The following is a 15,478-nucleotide window of genomic DNA, read 5'->3' on the forward strand; positions in this document are numbered from 1 at the left end:
AGGGTACAAACCTGGACAAAGGTAGCATGGTGTGGGACGCGTCTTCCAGGAAACCTCATGCGATACTCCCTTACGGCTGCTCGTGAATTTCCATTGCAAAATCCATAAACAAAAACAATATCTGCTTGCTCGGCAGGTGGATAATTGAGGGGCATATTTCAACAGTAAAAACTTAGATAACAAAACAAAAACGAAACTAGAAACTTGATGACATGCGAACTCCCAAAACAGCACTGACCACTGATACGAGACGGGGTGGCGGGAACCACACGGGACTTGAGACAGAATATGTGTGAAAGAGATGACAGTAGCGCGGCGTTGCCAATTATTTTACCCCTATACTGTGGGCAGTAGCGGAGTGTGGAAATTTTATTTATTTTTTGTTTTTAAAAGAAAAAAAATGTTACCGGACAGCAAAGTGTACATAACATTTTTTACTCCAAATGTGCTAAGGAATAGCTGGTTAAAGTTTGTCGGGTTAGTGCCGATACACCCTGTATATATTAAATATTCGTGACATTGCACCGGGGGTTAGTTACATATGGATTATTACTAAACTAATGCACTGCGGTGGTACTTGAAAGAAATGGCTTTCCTTTCCTGTGATGTTATTTTGCGCTACCCACTATTGTTTGGCCTCGTGGGAATTGATGTTTATGATTATTGACACTTGTGGCTGTTCCCTTTTATAAGAAAAATAGTATGTCCCATCTTTATCACGATTTGCATACAACTAACGTGTTAACAATTCAAGTTGCTTCACTATTTCATAGCTGATTTGCTCTCAAACGAAGCGCAGTTGTAAGAGTATTTTGATCAGGGTGATGAGACCTGTTATAATAAATATTGTACTGTCAATATTCCCATTATTAATAGTTATAATAATAATAATATTTTTATAATATTAAAAATATTATTATAATAATATATAAATTATTATTACAATAATTTATATATTATTACTCCCCAGAATGTGGGGAGGTTAGTGAAATCCCCCACGTCCTATATAGATATACATATTTTTCATACAAATATTATAGTTATAAAACATGTTGCATGCTAGAATATGCCTCTTTTCGGCTCAACTCTGTTTGTGATTCATACACATCTCTTTAAATAAAGCTGTTTAAGTAAGTACTTCGGTAGGTCCTTTATTCATATAAAATGTCATGTTCGATTTTCGAAACACTTTCCCGCATTAAACGCCGATCGAATCCATCACTCAACGAGCGCCGTGTCCCTTTATCGCCGCTTCCATCGCCATTATTTTATAGCGATATTAAAATAAAAGTAGCGGCAGGTACAATAAGACCGATTCGCGATGTGCACGTCCGATATTATCGATATTATATTATTTATCGCCCTACAACACTAGCTAAATCATAATCGACTGTATCGGGAGCACAGCAATATTACTGTCTGCCTGAGTGGGAACTAAAGACATGCCGAAGTACACACCGAGGATTCAATTCCTGTAATCTATAATCCATACACTTGTACAGCCATTGAGCAAACTAAAGGCACCGACTAAAAGAGTCTCATTTCAATATATAATCATTTTTCTTTGTTCTGTATGGTGAATAGTCGATTGTGGTAGGGTGTTGGAACTGGTTTGAGTTGTTAGCGTTTGAATATAACACGACATGGATGTTTCTGCGATCCGCGCATCTCCGAATACGACGAAACCGCGCGCAAGACGGACGATAAAACTGTGACGACACGATGACGAAAATAATGTTGTCACGCAGACATAAATATATTGGTGTCGATCAGTAAATAATATGAGTTCATCTTTATTTTTATGTTAAATGGTAAGAAAAATGATTTTAAAAATTGTCGTGGTATTTGCAATAGCACTCTAACAACGTGATATTTGTGGTTTCGTGGTAAGGTGATCAAATCTGCATAGAGGTTTTCACATAACCGTACATAACGAACAATATAATAAGACATGCACTAAATATTGCCTTAATGAAAACCTTTTACCATGTTTTTTATTTATTTTGGTAAAAAGGAGTCACTTTGTGGTTTGACAAATTAATGAAATAAAACAATAACTTTGTTTATAACCACGAAATTTGTTTAATTTATCAAGACCAACCGGTTAACGCAAGCATCACCAGTGTTCAAATTGAAATAATAATAAAAAAATACATTATGTGTCTTCATATATTCATCTAGAGTAGAATAATATAAAATAGAATGAAGGAACAGTGAAATAGCATGAAACTAAAATCTAACATAATAGTATAACAGAGAGAAAGAGATGGATAAATTGTGGTTTTCCATAATTTGTTTGTTCTTTAATTCAAATGTTAGGTTTTCCATAATATCTGTTTTTTTTTCAAAATTTTATAAAAATTTATATGAAAGTCCTTGGAAATTAATTTATTTGAGTTATCGGGTATAGAAAAATTACTATGTTATGATTGTTTTCTTGTAAAATAGGCATAGGCATCTAGAATCAATGCTCTAGGCATAGGCATCTGGAATCAATGGGAATACGGCATACCCGATTTGGAGCATTTCATGAGGCTGAAGGAACAGGGGAACATAAGATGAAAAAAATGAAGGGTCAGAAGTCAGAATTACCTGACTATTCAGATCTCATCACTTAACACAGCAAATGCTATTTCAAGAACTGTTATTTCAACGGAAACATTTTAAATTAGCTGGTAGTGCAAACACTTATAAAGCACGATACATTTTACTTCCTGTAAACCAATTTTTACGTAAGTGTATTCATGAACTTTATCATTTTTGGTGCCTTTCTATATCACTAATACTCGCCCAATGTGTGTGAGAAGTACACATTATGCATCTAAAAAAATTGAATTAATAATGGATTTTGAAAATATGTGCGTACATTAAATACGCGTTTCCTGATAAAAATTGGAAGAAAGTCATTAATTTGCAGAACTATATGAAAACGTGGCAAAAGTTTAGGATTTTTAGATACTAGGATGTGCTACTGTATCTGTTATAATTTTAATATACGGCTATTCCGTGGATGTGTTCCGAGGTAGCAAGTGGGAGTAAAAGAAAGCCGACTGAGGCTGACAGCCTACAGAAAACCTATAAAGTAATCACGGGCCGCGTGCTTCTGCGATTCCTGGTGCCCTGGTATTTTGTCTTGATATATTGAGCTCGCTTACTTAATGCTTCGCGAGACATTTTAGTCAAGAGAAGCTAGAAATAACTTAAGACCTTTTTTATGTGAATACTGTGCAAGAGTCTCAACTGCTCTCTGTTAACCGAAGCCAATAGGACTATGTCACGCCCAATTTGGATATGTTGTGAAGCTGGAAGGTATGGGGGGAAGAAGATGGGGGAAATGGATTGGGAAACAAATGGGAAAATAATTCACCGACTACAGATATTTTCATATCAGAGGGTTCGGCTCGGTAAAACCCCTAACTGGACCTATAAATCCTACTGATCCCTCAATATAAACATTTAGAAAATCTTTCGTAATCCTACATGTATTTAAAATGACTGATTTTTGCATTTTTATATACAAATTCTTTGACAGCTCTAATACGCCTAAATTTTGAATGAGAGAGCTAGGTATAATAACATAATATTATTATTGTGTTGAAAAAAAAACCCGCTGCAAAATACTTAAAAATTGGGTAAGAACTTATTGAAAGAACTTACCAAATTATTTTCAAGTTCATAGATATTCTTACCTATAATATTCTTACGTATAATAATTTCGAAGGGTTATCGAACGGAGAATGAATAAATAAATAGAATTCAGTCGCAGTAAATACTTTTTTGGTAAGTTTTCACGTTTCGATGCTGATTAACGAGTTTTGTTTAAAAAATTTTATATGCATCTATCATAATACACAATACTGGATGTCATAAAACACGTCCTTGGCTTTAATTAGCTTACCACGTGATCAACATCACTCGGATCTCTAGCAAACGAATGGCTAAATATGTTTATGAATTAAGACAGATCCGACACAACCAAGTAATGTCTGTTTACGTGTAAATTGAAAGCATTGTATGCAACCCACAGAATAATTTTCCAAAGCCGTATAAAAAAATACAATGCACAATGGTGTTTAATTTGTAGAGCGACGTTTTTCAAGAAATGGCTTCAATCAATGTAATGCCAGCAGGCTTTGTGCCAAACGGTGCCTGGCGCTTGTAAAAACCTAAAGGGCGCTGTGTTAGGTGTTAGGTATTATCAGGTTCCTTGGCAAGTCAGCGCCGTGAGAGGGCTGCTCCAATTTTGCATGCAAAGGACTGTCCCTGCCAGGACCTTTGTTTTGTGATATTGCTGGTTAAATTTGATGGAGCAGGGATTGATTTTACGTCTGTCGTAGGCAACATTAACGAATAACAAGGTACGTACCTCCTTTATGAGGAGATACATATTGAATGATATATACATAAAAATATGTACATCAATTTAAAAAAACCTATAAATCTTTTCCACTCCTAGACAGCAGACAGATCAATGAACTTGATTATGACATTTGCAAATTTTGGATCAATCTTAATAGAAGTAGGGAGTAATTAAGCTCACTTCAGGAACACGTTTATCTCTCGAATGTTCCTGGCGGCCTCTGCAGCGTAAATATGAATAGAAACATTTGATATTAAGATGGTAGTCCAAGCGATGACCGTAAAATATATTATTTAATAAGCCACCTACATCAAATGATTAGTAGGTACTGGGTATATATTATACCATATAATATTAGTAAAATAAACGCGTTCTGCCAGAATTCTACTCTGGAGAAATCCTGTAAAGGGACAGGAAGTTCATTTTCCGGCACGGAAAAATATTATTTTTAGTCGTTTATATTCCGCTGACATTTGGCTTTTGAATACAATTATAGTAAAGGACGTTAATAAAAAAACACTAGAGGGTATCCATGTTATAACGCCACTGCATTGAGCACCGGATGATGTTTATCAAACAAGATCGTCCATAAACTATATACTGATAGTCCTTCTCAGGATGTAATACCGAATGAATGCAAAACAAATAAAACAAACAGCAGTGCTGAGCGCCCTTGTTACGAATGCCCCGGGGCCGTTCATCATGTTCTGAAGATGTGTTGTCTCGAGACGAAACTTTGAATCATGACTTATTATTCATTTTATGGACGGGCTGTTTATGAATAATGGTGTGCATCGAATATTAAATATACCTAATACGGTAGCATACATGCCTGTCATCAATACTGATCTAGTTCTGCATTTCTTGAAAAGATAGTTAGTTACTGGCCGTTAATTTATAGAAAACCTGAAATCACTCAAAACAAACACAACTCTCTTGAAAAAAACATAGCAATCAACGTTTAGAATAATATTACGTACCTCAAAAACAAATAACAAAAATATTACGTACCACATCAAATGTCTCAAGCACATGAAAAATTTTCTTTTTTTTAAATCTTGCCAAAGATTGTCCAATTTCCCGAAACAACACAAACTTAGGATATACTTAAAAGGTCCCCTGCATAAAATAAATCAAATATGATCCCTTTTGTTAAAAAACCAGACTCAAATGTCGTTGAACGGAACGTTGCAGATAATTGGCTAATTACCAAAGGAAATTGAATTATAAGAAAATATAAAAAATATATATGAAACTATTTTCGGCAAAAATTAGAAGCAATGGAGAACGATGCAGAAAAAGTCTGGCATGTTATAAATGAAATCATAGACAAGAAAAAAAATTAAATCGACCCCCGTTAGTTTGGGAAAAAACATACAGATGGTCTTGGTTTCCCTATTTTGATACTGGTACGAGTGAGTGGTGGAGGCACTGGGAGTTTTTTCTTTGTAACTTCATCAGCAAATGAAAGGCTAGCCTCTGTTGCATCAGCCACACGGCGCATTACTGCTGTTGAATTTTGTCCAGTAGCTGTTTTGTATAATTTTCGGCCATTGTTTTTTCGGCCTGCAAGACCTTGATATTAGCTAGGGCTGAATTAAGGTCTCCTCTAAGCTCTTCCTTCTCCACCAAAAGTTGGGCAACGGAACCGAGAACTTTTTTTTTTTTTTTTTTTTTTTTTTTTTTTTTTTTTTTTTTTTTTTTTTTTTTTTTTTTTTTTTTTTTTTTTTTTTTTTTTTTTTTTTTTTGAACATAATTCACCCACTAATGATATTTTCATATCAGAGGGTTCGGCTCGGTAGAATTCCTAACTGGATCTATAAATCCTACTGATCCCTCAATATAAATATTTAAAAAAATTTTCTTCATCCCACATGTATTTTAAAATGACTGATTTTAGCATTTTTATATATAAATTCTTTGACCGATCTAAATACGCCTACATTTTAAATGAGAGAGCATATAAAATATTTATTATATTTATATAATAATAATTATTATATGGATACACTTGGTCGATAAGGATACCAAAACCGCTTCAATTGCTGATCTAATTTTGTTCCACGTCCTATTGTCAAAACTGTGAAAAACGGTTTGAAATACGTAGTATAAGAGGATCAGGGGGTGCATCTATTTTGATATATCTCAGTGGGTGCAACCGATCTGTTCTGCCTTCCACATCTCACATCTTACGTCCAAGGTTGCTATTGGTCTTCTTATTCCTCACAACATCCACTCAAGGCTTTGTTTGAAAACGAATAAGCACTTTTATTATTGCCATTATGTACGGATTACAAAAGAAAAGCGAAATCTTCTCATATCAGAATAAGTTCCACGCTACAGCGCCTTCTGTTACACTCATGTAATATTAAATAAACAAATAATGGACTTAAAATTGAGCAGAAAGTTTCTATCTCTTTTTTAACTTAGATTTGTACAGAAAAAAACAAACAGGTACCTACTATTAATATGTTTTTTTGTAAAATTTGAATGAAAAGAAAACATAAAATTAAAACAACATCTACTCATATTTAATTGAATAAAAAATTATTTTCTTTCAACGCACTTTACTATAATTTATCATTGTTGGTCGACGTAGTGTATTCATTGTGTCAATTAGTTTCTGTTGTATCATAATAATAATGATTACAGCCATATACCTATATATAAGTAAGTACCTACGTATAATTATAAAGAATATAAAACAAACATAAATCACATGGTTTAATAAGTCTCAATTATTAATATTATTTCAACCATTTAAATTTTTCTTTCAGTTGAAACTCTTTTAATTTTTTCAATTATGGTAATTACTTTTAAAATCTTAATCTATTAAATACATATTATTTAATATTTTTATTAAATTACTTTATATAATGAATAATGATAACTATAACTAATATAATTGGACCAATGAATATAATTCATTTAAGTAAATTTATTTCTTTAGTGATTTTTGTAATTTTGATTAAGTTAATTTACTTTGATTTCAAAAACTCTTTCAATTCTCCTAATTATTTCTGCCCTCCCAAACCACTTAATTAATTTATTTCTATTATTCGTCTTATTTCTTTTAAATATGTTTCTGGTCTTATCTTGATAATTGTAACCTTTCAATGGTTTAATTATATTAAAATCTATAATTCTTTTAATTGTTTTAATAATTTAATTTGTGCTATTTGTTTAAATTGCGAAGGATTTCCTTTAACTAAACGCATCTTTATGCTTTTTATTGTTATAATTTAAGTCTTTGCGAAACTAATTCACTCAAAATACACAGATACACAATGGACCCGATTAACTCTTCTGATCATTTTTTAATATAACGTTACAAACGACACATAATCGAATACGTATAAAAAGAATTATCACATTAAAATTATTCGCCATGAACTTTCGTAGCCTCAATAAAAACTTCGACAGATATGTTGTACTTAATGTAAATTTCATCCCGAAAATAATAAATTACTTCTCTGTGCACAGTACAACATGGCACAGATCTCAATCCGACGGGGTCATAGTTTATGTCAAATCCAATCTAAGTGATCAAAATCAACCCAGACAGAAGTGTTATTAACATAGACATATTAAACGAAACCGGTCCACACACTACAGGCTACTTAAACATAACGGCCCTACATGGCCTTATACCATACATTAAAATACCTACCCGAGTCACACTCACTACTACGACTTGCATAGATAAAATGGTTAGAACAAAGTGGACTGCTAAACCTATAGTGTTCGAATCCACTGTTACAGATCGTTACCATCCTAGAATTGCACGACACAAAGTCCGCTCCCTATAAGCCCAGCAATTCTTCCCATAACATTGTTAATGTGGATCTTCTGATGAAGTATGCAGAAAAAGAAAAATCTTAGACAACCCTGTTTTCTGAAAATGCTAACATAGCCCTTGAGAACTTTTCTGCATCACTAACTGCCCACATCAATGAAGCTTCTTTCCCAATAAATACAGCACCCAACAAAAAAGCTGATACCGTGGATTAAGAACGGCCTTATTCTCTATATACGTAAAAGAGACATACTTCATAAACCCTGACCAGAGTCATGTATCAGGACATAAAATATTATCCGGGACTCAAATTGTCCTAAAAGCCTTACAGGACGCATTGGCTGGAAAGCCATCCAAAGTGTCTAAAGAGCGGCAGCTCAAAGTATCGAGAAACATAAACTTAATAACAATAAATAAGGAACCGAGAACATTTGTCACGTTTCTCGATACTTTGAGCTGCCGCTCTTTAGACACTTTGGATGGCTTTCCAGCCAATGCGTCCTGTAAGGCTTTTAGGACAATTTGAGTCCCGGATAATATTTTATGTCCTGATACATGACTCTGGTCAGGGTTTATGAAGTATGTCTCTTTTACGTATATAGAGAATAAGGCCGTTCTTAATCCACGGTATCAGCTTTTTTGTTGGGTGCTGTATTTATTGGGAAAGAAGCTTCATTGATGTGGGCAGTTAGTGATGCAGAAAAGTTCTCAAGGGCTATGTTAGCATTTTCAGAAAACAGGGTTGTCTAAGATTTTTCTTTTTCTGCATACTTCATCAGAAGATCCACATTAACAATGTTATGGGAAGAATTGCTGGGCTTATAGGGAGCGGACTTTGTGTCGTGCAATTCTAGGATGGTAACGATCTGTAACAGTGGATTCGAACACTATAGGTTTAGCAGTCCACTTTGTTCTAACCATTTTATCTATGCAAGTCGTAGTAGTGAGTGTGACTCGGGTAGGTATTTTAATGTATGGTATAAGGCCATGTAGGGCCGTTATGTTTAAGTAGCCTGTAGTGTGTGGACCGGTTTCGTTTAATATGTCTATGTTAATAACACTTCTGTCTGGGTTGATTTTGATCACTTAGATTGGATTTGACATAAACTATGACCCCGTCGGATTGAGATCTGTGCCATGTTGTACTGTGCACAGAGAAGTAATTTATTATTTTCGGGATGAAATTTACATTAAGTACAACATATCTGTCGAAGTTTTTATTGAGGCTACGAAAGTTCATGGCGAATAATTTTAATGTGATAATTCTTTTTATACGTATTCGATTATGTGTCGTTTGTAACGTTATATTAAAAAATGATCAGAAGAGTTAATCGGGTCCATTGTGTATCTGTGTATTTTGAGTGAATTAGTTTCGCAAAGACTTAAATTATAACAATAAAAAGCATAAAGATGCGTTTAGTTAAAGGAAATCCTTCGCAATTTAAACAAATAGCACAAATTAAATTATTAAAACAATTAAAAGAATTATAGATTTTAATATAATTAAACCATTGAAAGGTTACAATTATCAAGATAAGACCAGAAACATATTTAAAAGAAATAAGACGAATAATAGAAATAAATTAATTAAGTGGTTTGGGAGGGCAGAAATAATTAGGAGAATTGAAAGAGTTTTTGAAATCAAAGTAAATTAACTTAATCAAAATTACAAAAATCACTAAAGAAATAAATTTACTTAAATGAATTATATTCATTGGTCCAATTATATTAGTTATAGTTATCATTATTCATTATATAAAGTAATTTAATAAAAATATTAAATAATATGTATTTAATAGATTAAGATTTTAAAAGTAATTACCATAATTGAAAAAATTAAAAGAGTTTCAACTGAAAGAAAAATTTAAATGGTTGAAATAATATTAATAATTGAGACTTATTAAACCATGTGATTTATGTTTGTTTTATATTCTTTATAATTATACGTAGGTACTTACTTATATATAGGTATATGGCTGTAATCATTATTATTATGATACAACAGAAACTAATTGACACAATGAATACACTACGTCGACCAACAATGATAAATTATAGTAAAGTGCGTTGAAAGAAAATAATTTTTTATTCAATTAAATATGAGTAGATGTTGTTTTAATTTTATGTTTTCTTTTCATTCAAATTTTACAAAAAAACATATTAATAGTAGGTACCTGTTTGTTTTTTTCTGTACAAATCTAAGTTAAAAAAGAGATAGAAACTTTCTGCTCAATTTTAAGTCCATTATTTGTTTATTTAATATTACATGAGTGTAACAGAAGGCGCTGTAGCGTGGAACTTATTCTGATATGAGAAGATTTCGCTTTTCTTTTGTAATCCGTACATAATGGCAATAATAAAAGTGCTTATTCGTTTTCAAACAAAGCCTTGAGTGGATGTTGTGAGGAATAAGAAGACCAATAGCAACCTTGGACGTAAGATGTGAGATGTGGAAGGCAGAACAGATCGGTTGCACCCACTGAGATATATCAAAATAGATGCACCCCCTGATCCTCTTATACTACGTATTTCAAACCGTTTTTCACAGTTTTGACAATAGGACGTGGAACAAAATTAGATCAGCAATTGAAGCGGTTTTGGTATCCTTATCGACCAAGTGTATCCATATAATAATTATTATTATATAAATATAATAAATATTTTATATGCTCTCTCATTTAAAATGTAGGCGTATTTAGATCGGTCAAAGAATTTATATATAAAAATGCTAAAATCAGTCATTTTAAAATACATGTGGGATGAAGAAAAATTTTTTAAATATTTATATTGAGGGATCAGTAGGATTTATAGATCCAGTTAGGAATTCTACCGAGCCGAACCCTCTGATATGAAAATATCATTAGTGGGTGAATTATGTTCCCATTTGATCTCTGGTGAGTTGACGTGTTGCTCTTGTCTTGTTTTGTATTTATTATGCTTATATAATGCACTTACCATAATGTGGATTGACTAGATGATCATTTGTGGAAAAGTGTGTGGAAGGGTTTAGTTTTTCCTGTGGGGAAGATTTAACCCGGACATAAAATCGGAAAAATAAAAATAAATAAATATTCAACTATAACTAATAATACATGTTAACTAATAGATAAAGTTGAGATTTCTCATAACCTGCCTCACTGGGCTAGCGGCTAGCCTGTGTTGAGGCAGTCATTTTAAAGGTTAATTTAAATACATTTGAATATACCTACACTTATATTATAATATAATAGTCCCATATGTTTTCCAATTGGTTGGGTCAATAGTTTCGAACTCTATTACTATTATTACTTTTTATCCAAATTTGAATGTTTTCTTTGAAGTTTGTTTGAGTACCTATCACATTTTTTTATGTTCTCTGGAAGAGTATTGTACAATCTTGTTGCAATGTACCTTAAATTTCTTTGACCGAAAGTAGTATGCATTGCAGGAATTTGCAGTAAATCTTTGCTATTGTTTCAAGTACAGCTAGTATTTAAACTTTTTGTGTAGTATTTATGTATTTTTGTATATAGGCGTGTGTATATATATATATATATATATAAAACGACAATCAAAGCAGAAAAATGGAAGGTGTCACAATCATCACACACTTATATTATATATATATACGTACATTTTATTTTTGTTTTTTTTTAATTTTATTACATATATCAGAAGGACCTTCATATTTAAACGCGGAACAAACATAGAAAAAGGTTGTAAACCATTTGACTAACATCTTATATTATTTTTTTCGTTAGAAATGCCTTCAATGTGCATTTGAATGTAAATGAATGTCGCCATTGGCTTAGTAGTATCGCTTACACTTAATACTTCTCTTACGCTGCAATTTCCGATAACAATGTCCTTTCATCATTACAATAAGATTTTACATTCTTATGAAAATATATATTTTGGTGAGGAGTATAATTCCCATGGCAAGTACCCACCTCGCATTTCATTTGTCGATGGCTGAAGCAACATCATGATTGCCTACAGCTACAACCACAGCACCCTCAAGGAAAGCTGCAGTGGATTTGTCATGCAGTCCGATGTTTATTACATCCGTAAATAGTCCGCTCGGGAGTAATTAAAAACACTATAAAACCTCGGCCGGGGACCTATGGGTCAAACAATAATGTAAAGCTTTTTAAATTACTACACGATTCAGGTGATAGCCCTTGTGTTATTGTGTGAATACAGTACGACAGAGATATTGGAAGCTCTTTCAAAGTATCTCTCAGACATGCCTTGACCGTAAGAAACTTCAACAGAAAACATGTTGCCAAAGAGAAAAGAAAACCAAATGCCAAAAAAAACCAAATGCCATGTTGCCAAAGAGAAAAGAAAACCTTAATTTTCTAATTTCCAATAAGAGCAGAAACATCGATTTACATAATGTTGTACAAAAAATCTTACTTGCCGGTAAGGTGAAAAGAAAATACGACAAGGGGAAAAGAAAACAACGATGTGCATGTTGTCAAGGGGAAAAGAAAACATCGATTTACATGTTGTGTAAGGGAATGGAAAACAACGATTTGAATGTTGTTAAGGGGAAAAGTAAGCAACGATTTCCATCTTGCCAGGGGGAAAGGTAAAATAAATGAAATTCATTTGATTTTCGTAATTATAAATAAAAAATTAAGTATAATTTGCCATTGTGTTCCAAATTTGAATAGGTCATGTCATTAAAAAAATAACGCTGTATTTTTTATCTACTTTTGTGGTTTTGATAGGTGCTTATCGAAACATAAAATAATAAACCGTTCAACCTACATTTATATTCAATACAACGTTGTATAGTTATATAATTATAGATGTCACTATTGTTAACCATAAAACTGCATTATAAATTAATGTTTTCCATAAAATGAAAAAAACGATATGCTTGTTGTCAGAAGGGAGAGGAAAACAACGATCTGCATGTTGTTAAGGTGAAGAGAAAACAACGATTTTTACAATATTTTATTAATAACTAATATGATTTTTTATAATTGAGCTAAATTAAATATATAATAAATAAAATAATTCCCTCACCAAACACAAGAGCTTTGTCTCTTTATGGTGAAGAAAGGCGACATTATAATACTGTATGACATTAAATAATAATAAAAAAATAATAATTGTCAAGAGCAAAAAAAAACAACATCTTGCATTTTTTTTTTTTATAGCGAATACCTCACAAGAGTCCCAACTGCTCCCGTCTGGAGCCAGTGAGACTATGGCATCCCCGATTGGGGGATGTTGTGAGGCTGAAGGTAAGTGGGGAAGGGAAAGAGGAAGGTGGGGAAGTACCTGGCTATTCAGATCTAGTCACTAAACACGGCTAAAGCCATTTGGAGCAACTTTTCAATTCTGAATGGTGGTCTTACACCAGGGCGATACTGTTAGTATCTTCCACTCTGGAACGTGCCGCAAATATACTATATATTATTTTAATTAATTAAATTGTGAAATAACACAAATTAATCAAATAAAATTTGTTTGCGCACGCCGGGTTCGAACCTTGCATGTTGTCAAGGAGAATCGGTTTTCATCCTGCCAAGAGTAAACATCGATTCAGCGTTATTATTATGCACAAAGCATTATTACGATTTTCAAGTGTTAGATCACAGCATTGCATATGTTATTTAGGATGAACAATATGTATTCACGTATTATTATGCACAAAGCATTATTACCATTTTAAACTATTAGATCACAGCATTGCGCATGATATTTAGGATGTACAATATGTATCCATGTATTATTATGCACAAAGTATTATTATAATTTAAAAGTATTAGATCACAGTATTGCATATGTTATTTAGGATAAACAATATGTATCAACGTACCTATGTAAACCCGAGTATGTGTCTGTGCCGAGTTTCGAATTGTTTGATTGTTTCATAAAAGCGGTGGTTTTTACTCTACGGTACCACTTGTTACTATATTATATTTCACCCGTATATTATAAATCTTCATCAACAGCCGTGGTTTTTATTCTACGGTAGAACTTGTTACTATATTACATTTCACCAACAGATTATAAATCTTCATTAACAGCTGTGGTTTTTATTCTACGGTAGCACTTGTTACTATATTACATTTTACTCACATTTTGTAAATCTTCATTAACAGCCGTTGTTTTTATTCTACGGTAGCATTTGTTACTATATTACATTTCACCCACATATTATAAATCTTCATTAACAGCCGTGGTTTTTATTCTATAGTAGCACTTGTTACTATATTACATTTCACTCACCTATTATAAATCTTCATCAACAGCCATGGTTTATATTCTACGATAGCCCTTGTGACTATATTACATTTCACTCACATATTATAAATCTTCATTAACAGCCGTGGTTTTTATTCTACGGAAGAACTTGTTACTATATTATATTTCACCCACATAAAGTTGAGGTGTTTATTCTAATGAGTTACCTAAGTGTACTGAACGCCGCGGCGTTACCCAAGTTGACGGCGCGCCGTCAACTTGGTAGGTAAATATTATTTAGTATAAAAGATACAAATTAAATCACAAAATTATTGAAATATTTAGCGCCGACGGTTTTCATCTGTACCTAAGGTTTATCTGGCTTATCTTAAGTATAATTTATTTTTGTAATGTCAAACCATCTTCATTTCTCACACAAAATATGGGTATTATTATAGTCCCACTGGCTTCGAGTGATTCTTTTGTGATATCACATAGATAATTCGTATTCTAAGTACATAATTTTCCGCTTAACCATGCCTCTACCTTAAAAATACATCGACTTGTATAACTCCAAATGAGGTTAGCAAAATTTGAAATATAGCTCGTATTGTATATAATTTGTACGAGAATTTCAAAATAACACTCAATTTATAACATGTTATTGCAAGCTATTCCCTTCGCGGTTATTAAACCTTTTCAAAATTATTTTTAAAAAATTCTTAGCTTACCATACTATTAATCGTGGCTTTTACATTAGTAATGATTTGCGAATCCGTCCACCTGAAAGGAAAGGACGCGAAATTTTTGAAAATGATGTCCCATAAAACTGGCGCACAGACTAAAAGGTTTTAAGTACATGTATTCTGTATTCGAGATATGTTTTGTCCTCGGCTACATTTTAAGAATGAGTTGAAAGGAACTCGGCTTTGTTTGTTTTTTGCCGATTCAATGGCCTCGGCAAAACGCCAATAATAAAGCCAATGTGACAGTTTTTGACGCTTGCATAAAATAATTCATAAGGCCGTACGAGAAGTAGGACCATAAAATGAGGAATTTCGACCATCGGAGAGCCACCTTTGTGAGAACCAAACCTTTTCGAGTTAATCTACCCGGTATTTCGAAACTCGAATGTCTAT

This window comes from Hesperophylax consimilis, chromosome 2, assembly GCF_061612785.1.
Source record: "Hesperophylax consimilis isolate HC1 chromosome 2, BYU_Hcon_1.0, whole genome shotgun sequence".
Taxonomy (NCBI): domain Eukaryota; kingdom Metazoa; phylum Arthropoda; class Insecta; order Trichoptera; family Limnephilidae; genus Hesperophylax; species Hesperophylax consimilis.